This window comes from Macaca fascicularis, chromosome 2 (genome assembly GCF_037993035.2).
Source record: "Macaca fascicularis isolate 582-1 chromosome 2, T2T-MFA8v1.1".
In the NCBI taxonomy this organism is placed as follows: Eukaryota; Metazoa; Chordata; class Mammalia; order Primates; family Cercopithecidae; genus Macaca; species Macaca fascicularis.
The window spans coordinates 176244278-176251452 of NC_088376.1; the positions used below are offsets into that span (position 1 = coordinate 176244278).

Sequence of the window (7175 nt, forward strand, 5' to 3'; positions counted from 1 at the left end):
TATTGTCTCTCATCAGCAATATTTGAAGGATATAGATACAGGTAAAAAGATGGTGACTCAAAGCTTAGGTAAGTTGACCATCACCCACATTCATATCTATAAGCTTTTTCTCTGTATATGCTTAGAATATGGGACTATGTTTTCTATGTATGTGATATAATTAAGTAACCCTAAGCTTCTGTGAAACAATATATTTTTACTTTGAAGAATTTATCTAACAGGGAACTCAGCATCTGAAGGGAGTAGGTTATAACTAACCCAAGAATTATTTGTCAGTTCTCCTGCCCTCACCTCCTCCAATATATAGAACTCAAACTCACTTCTATCCTTCCCCAGTCTCTGTCTTCCTGGACAGAGAACTCACAATTCTCACTTCCTTCCTTGTAATGTTCCTTACATTGTTCCTTACAATGTTCCTTCCTTGTAAGGAACTCACAATTCTCACTTGTAGGAGACAGAAGTATCCAGGTATTTGAAGCACAGAATCCACACTTTGTCTCTTAATAACTATAATCGTGGTCAAGATACCTAATCTCCAGATTCCATCTCCTCATCTGTTAAAGTGAGGTTTAAAAATAGTACCTACCCATAGGGTTGTAGTGAGTTTTAAGATAATGCACACAATGCACAATGCTGGAAAATAACAAACATTTCATAAATAATAGTTGCTATTATTATAGTTAATGTAATAGTATTCCCCCTTTATGCCCCTCATATTTCCATGAAGGGAAGAGAATTACTACTTCACTCTCTAGAAAATATTACTGTGCATTAGGGAGAGAACCTCTATCCTTTCTCTTTTTATTCCTACCCATGGGTGGGAGAGTGAATAATGTTATCTGGAACATGGAAGTCCGAATGTGCCAATTTCAGCTCCTTATCACTTCCTAGATATAATTTGTCCCCAGCACATACAATTCAGATATTCCTTTCACCAAGCCTGCCTCAATAGACAAGGCTTCTGGTTATCCAGATATGCCAATGTCTGGTTTATGATGAAACCTAAACAAGCCACTTTACAGATCTTGAGCTACATTCTGCAATAAGCTTTATCAGTAGTGTGATAATTTTATATCCATATGTCCAACTTTCCTTTCTTCCTATTTGTTTTACAGTTGAATGAGGAAGGTAAAAAGGGCTATTTATTTGCCTTCCAGTTCCCCCAAGTTTTTGTTCTCTAAATCATTGCTGTGTCCTTGGGTGCTCTTAACTACAATTATCATCATGGAATTCCTTTACATTTTGAGCCTTAGGCAGTTTTCTCCATCTGCTGGCTGTGCATTTGGCAGCCTGTGGCCATTGCCCCTGTTGAACTGATTCCACAAATGCCTTTGGCCTGCTCCCTTCACAGCTGCTGGGCTGATGTGAGAGATGGTACTGCCTTAGACACTTTCTCAGTGTTTGTTCCTGCCACTTCCACTGTTGCCGTGGCAGACATAGGTGCCTTCTCAAAAAGCAGTTAGTATCTTCTAGTCCCATGCACCATGTCTGGGCCCCTGGTGCTCTCCTCTGCAGCAGAAGTAAAACACTTCTCCAAATGTTTGGGACACGCATTGTGTTGAATCTACCCACATTGTGAGAAATGTTACTTTTCTATTCCCATGCACATTCCCCCCTCATTGGAAGCACAGATTTTCTCCTTAGAAGCACTCCCATTACAGAGTATGCAACCTTAATTCTTTCCTTTTGGGGCTCCTCTCCCTATAGTAAGAAGAAACCTTCTTCTTTCTAGATTTAGCTGACAGCTGCTGAAACGAATACCCTGGTCAAGGATTGTGAGGCCGGAAGCAAAGGCATATTGTCAGTCATGCAGGAATTTGTTGGCCCATGTGTTGTGCAAACAGCTGCTGCATTTTCAATTTTGAACTTGGCAGACCTTATTTTAAATCTGCTTTGCCAAAAATTGTGGCTCATTTGCCTTATTTTCCTCTTCTCCCAATTGGAAAAAAAGAAAGGGTCAAATAGAGAGCTAAAGTGGGGTCAATATAGAGTTGAATCTCTAGCAAATGCTACTATGTATTTATCAGCATCACATAGTTTGGGGGTATTTCTGTGGCCAGTCCATTTAGGTATGTATGTAGGTACATCTGTATGTATGTAAGTACGTGTGTATGTATGGAACAAATAAATCATAGGGTTTAACAGAGCAGGCAACCATGAAATTAATGGTTTGTGATGGTTTTCTAGTGCCTGAGGAGATTTCTGGTCTAGTAAAATGCATCTATATAAATTCCCTTGCAACCCTGTAATGGTGTTTATTTCTTTTCCTAAAATTTCTTATATCAAATATTCTTCTTGAAATCATTCCCCACCAGTTTGATTATTTTGTTTTAAAAAGTCAGAAAGATAATTTATGACACATGAGACTCAAAAGTCTCCATTTTTTGTTGTTGTTGCTGTTCAATGGTTCCTAATTTCCTACAGAATACATTTCTAACCTTTGTCTGGATATAAAGGGAATGCCCTTCAATACTTGGTATGAAAGTCTTTCCACCTTCCATCCCGGAGCACCTCTTTCTTGCCTCCTCTATAACTTCTTTCTCATCCGCCTGTCTCCTGGTGCCCATAATTCTAATTGAGTACTTCTTTTGGGAACATGTCATGCACTTTTATGCCTCAGAGAATTTCCTCTTGATATCTGCATCAGATTTTACTTAGATTTTTTTTTTCTCTCCCTTGCCTGCTTGGAGAATTCATACTCATCCTTCAGGACCCAACACAAACAATACCTTTATAAAGTCCTTAAGCTAATTGTTCAGTATTTCTTTGTTTGCATGTTTGCCTTATCAACTAGTGAGCTCCGCCAGGGTACGATATAAACTTATTCACCAAGTTCCTTCCCAGCACTTTTGCTTATTGTATCGGCGTGGAAAGAGGAAGAGGAAAAAGACATCTGTCTTCTCATATGACTGCCTGCTATCGCATCGCTTTTCCTATTTGTCATTACCACAGGCATAAACTGTTGCCTAAGGACACAGGGTGTGTGGCTGGTGGCGTCAACAGGCCCCACGACTCGGGCACTGAGACCCAAGCTGGTCCCTCAGGTATGGTTAGCCCTTGAGAGATTCTGCCACATCTTCTCTCTGACCCCTGCTGGTGGTCTCATCCTCAAGCTCTTTCCTCTGGGGCTAAGCTCTGCTTTGTATTGCATTGGTCCATGACCAGCCAGGAGGTTCAAGTGTCATCTACTCTGCATGACCCAAATGTGTGGGATGAAGGCTGGTACTCCATGTAGCTTCCTTTTTGGCTTATATCCTTGGCCCCCTCTCCCCAGTACAAATAAATAAATTCCATTTACTCTCATAACAACTTTAGGTAGTATATACTATAGCTATCTGATTTGGTTTGGGTGTGTCCCCACCCAAGTCTCATCTTGAATTGTAGCTCCCATAACCCCCACATATTGTTGTTGGAGGGACCGGATGGGAGGGAATTGAATCATGGGGGTGGGATTTTTCCATGCTGTTCTCGTTATAGTGAGTAAGTCTCATGAGATCTAATGGCTTTATAAAGGGCAGTTCTCCTGCACATGCTCTCTTGCCTGCTGCCATGTCGGATATGCGTTTTTCTCCTCCTTCATCTTCTGCCATGATTGTGAGACCTCCCCAGCCATGTGGAACTGTAAGTCCATTAAACCTGCTTTTCTTTACAAATTACCCAGTTTTGAGCATTTCTGCATAGTAGTTTGAGAATGGACTAATACTCTATCCCAGTTTTACAGGTGAGGAAAGTGAGGCACAGAAGACGCAAAGTCAGAAGTGCCAGGATTAAAACCCAAGCAGTCTGGCACCAGAGTTAATGCTCTTAACCCAGTGTACTGTAAAGACTTTTATGTTAAATCTCATGCTTAAGTTAGAATATAAACTAATATTTGTTTACTGCCCACAGCATAACAGTTAGTTTATATGATATATATGTGTATATTCATTGAATCACTGAATGATGGTGGAGTCATGATACAAGTCCTAATTTTATGACTCAAGTAAATGATCTTTTTACTAACACAACTATTTTTGTAGTTCAAATGCCAAAATTAGTTTTTGAAGATTTATTTTTAACATCAGGGTAACTATTCTCCACTTTACAAAAGTATTCATAACAAAATTAGCTATAGAGAGGATGAGTAATTGTAGACCCTGAAAGATTTTGCTGTGCACTGATACTTTGTCTTCTGTTTTTTTCAGCCCATATTACCAAATGCCTGACTTAAGAAAAAGAAAATGTAAACAAAAGACAGATTGAGACTGAAAGCACGAGAATTTTATTCCAGTGACTCAACCCCCATTGTGTGAAGTAGACCAGAATGAATAAATTGAACTTACTCAGCACCTCAATTATTAAATGCATCCACAGAAATTCATTCTGTCAAATTAACTGCGGAGGTTGTTGTTGCTATTGCAGGTATGAACATCTATCTTTTTGTGCTCTGTCATCACATCTGGTTTTTGCTTTCTAAACAGAACACCAAATTAACCCATTAAAGAAAATCACTGATTTCCACAGAACATTTGATTTATGTAAAGCAGCATATGTTTAATCATTTATTTTAATCATATTTCTCACTCAAGTTAAAAGTTATCAAAATAAAAAGTGTAGCATTAAATCACTATCATTGTTTCTGATAGATTACAGTGTTAGTACCTAAATGAAGAGATGTTATTCTATATTTTTGTTTTTTTTTTGTTTGAGACCCTTCTTTATTATTTTCTCTTAAATATGTATTAGATTACAATGTTAGTAGACACTAGAATATTTCTTTTTGTTTTATGGCTGGATACTATTTTCTTCAGACTAAATGGTTTTCCGGGGAACTCTGACTCTGGCCACAAGATGAAGACTAACAAATTTCCTTTCTCTGTTTATGGAGGGAGACTTCATAACATTCATGGAAAGAGGAGCAAAGGACCTGGTTTTTGCCATGACTGGCTTTGGCCCTGTGAATGAATGTTCTTCTGGCATTGGAAAGTAGATAGCAAAGAAAGCAGAACCACAAATGGGCTATGAAGAAATGTGTTCAATGAAGAAGACAAAATCTCTGACAAGATCCAACATAGGACCACATCTCAGCATCTTCTGTGATTTATGAACCCAAGTAAAGCACTTCTTAGAGTTATCTGGCACATTCGCAACTAATAGCTTTCCATGAATAAATACTGTGGCAACCACATTAACTGTACAAATACAAACTGCTCATTTCTTATATTCATGCTGGAAGATTATCTGGCTGGCCTATCAGCCGTGATGTCAGGAATGTCAGCCAGTTATCCTATGGTGCATTCAGCCGGGTCATTGTGCCCCATCAGTGAGGCAATTGCAAAGTTCCATCTGAACAGAGGTAGAAAAAATTACATTCACTTTGAGTTTTGGATTGTTTTTTCTCTTAATTTTCAAAGATAAAGACAATTGCTTTTGGCTTTTAAGAGACACATCTGGTATGCCTTGGGCTGGAAGCCAGATATTTCTGCGGTTGAGTTTTTATAACATTGTATAGGCCTCAATATTTTAGAATTAGTATACATTTGATAAAAATGACTTGTCTAAAGTTTTAGGGAGAATCTTTTGCTTAGGTGCAGCTGAGTATTTTTAGTTCAATGCTACAGATGGCATACCAAATTTAAGAGGAGTCGAGTGACTGCTTCAAGGTTGCACAGCTAGTTCTTGGTAGATCTGGGAGAGCACCAGTATCCCTTGGCCCTTTGTCAGATATTCTTTCTTTGATTTCACACTGTTTTTAAAGATGTTTAATACATTTTAAAATAAAATAGTTATTTGAATCTGCTTAAACTAGACAATACTAATTGTCAAACATCCATCACCCGTTTCTTCTCTAGAAATAGATTGGTGGAAAAGAATTGCTGTTTTTACCATTACTTTTAATGGCATTAATTACTTTTAATGGCAAAAACCCCAGTTCCTTTTGCACCAGCCTAGTAATATAACCCCTAATTTTACCTTGGCATGTGGCCAACCAGAATAGAAAGTACATGTTCCTACGTCGCTTTCAGTAGCATTAGCTGAAGTAATCTTCAGTGGGAATGGGAAAAATGAGGTGTACAACTGCCCGGCTGCACTCTTATAGGAAAGGCATAACCCTTCATTTCCCTTTTATCTTTTCCACTCACTAGAATAGTGATTTGGTCATAATTCATTCTGGACCATGTTGACAAGGGCAATACGCTGGAGAAGGTAGAGAAGAAGTCAGAAGGGACTTGTATCCCTGATACTATGGAACTGTCTTGCAACCCTAGTTTGCTTCTGTCTATACTTTTATGCAAGAGAAAAAATGAACATTTATTTGTTTTAACTACTGATACTTAGATCTCAGCTACAGCAACTGAACACACAATGATATTTAATAATTTGCAAATGTTATACTGCCAGGTGATGTGTTATAACTACCAAACTTAAGTGCAGTAAATGGGCATTATGTTTGTTTAAATGTCTGGCAATCTTGGAATTAAACCGTTACCATCATATGTTACATGAGATGGTTTTCCATTCCATTTAGAGTCCGTACAATAACTCATACAATATGTCACTACTGCTCTCCCTTCTTGGCGGACTTCAACCATACTTACTTCTTTGCTGTTCCTAAACATTCCAGATATGCTCAGTGTTTCTTCCTCAGGGTAAATGTTGTTTTGTTGGTCGTGTGGTGTTTTTTTTTTTTTTAATTCCTCTGCAGCAAATCTCTGCCTAGTATTCTGCATATGGTATTTTGCTTCCACAATTTTAGAATTTTTCTCAGTTGTTATCTTTTCATTAAGTCCTTTCCTGATGAATTCAACAAATTCCATTCTCCACTGCGTGGCACTTGTATATCCTTTGCATTTGTGTTTTCTCCATATTATTTATTTCTCTTCTTTTCCCCTTCTCATTGAAAGAAAAGATCTGTGGGAGTGGAGATTTTGCCATTGCTGTACTCTCACAACACTGTCTGCCAACGAAAAGTCACTACGTAAATACCTATTGAATGGATGCATGGATCAACAACTGAATGTTTTAATAGATGTGAATGATGTTATGATCTATTAAGGAGTTTATATTAAGCTGATAACCAACTTAATTTTCTGAAATATCCATAAAAGGAATATGTTGGCTCCTCTAGAGGTAAAATCTCTTCCAGTGATAAATATTTCACACACTGATATGCACACCTCATTCATTCACAAACA

General features: G+C 38.1%; 1 long non-coding RNA gene across 1 annotated transcript; it reads left to right on the forward strand.

Moving 5' to 3' along the window:
* Nucleotides 1-1298: 1298 nt before the first annotated feature.
* LOC123571764 (uncharacterized) lies at nucleotides 1299-6923 on the forward strand. The gene is made up of 3 exons (XR_010584669.2): nucleotides 1299-3621; nucleotides 4185-4401; nucleotides 4868-6923. It is a non-coding gene; the product is annotated as an uncharacterized lncRNA (long non-coding RNA).
* The last annotated feature ends 252 nt before the right edge of the window (nucleotides 6924-7175 follow it).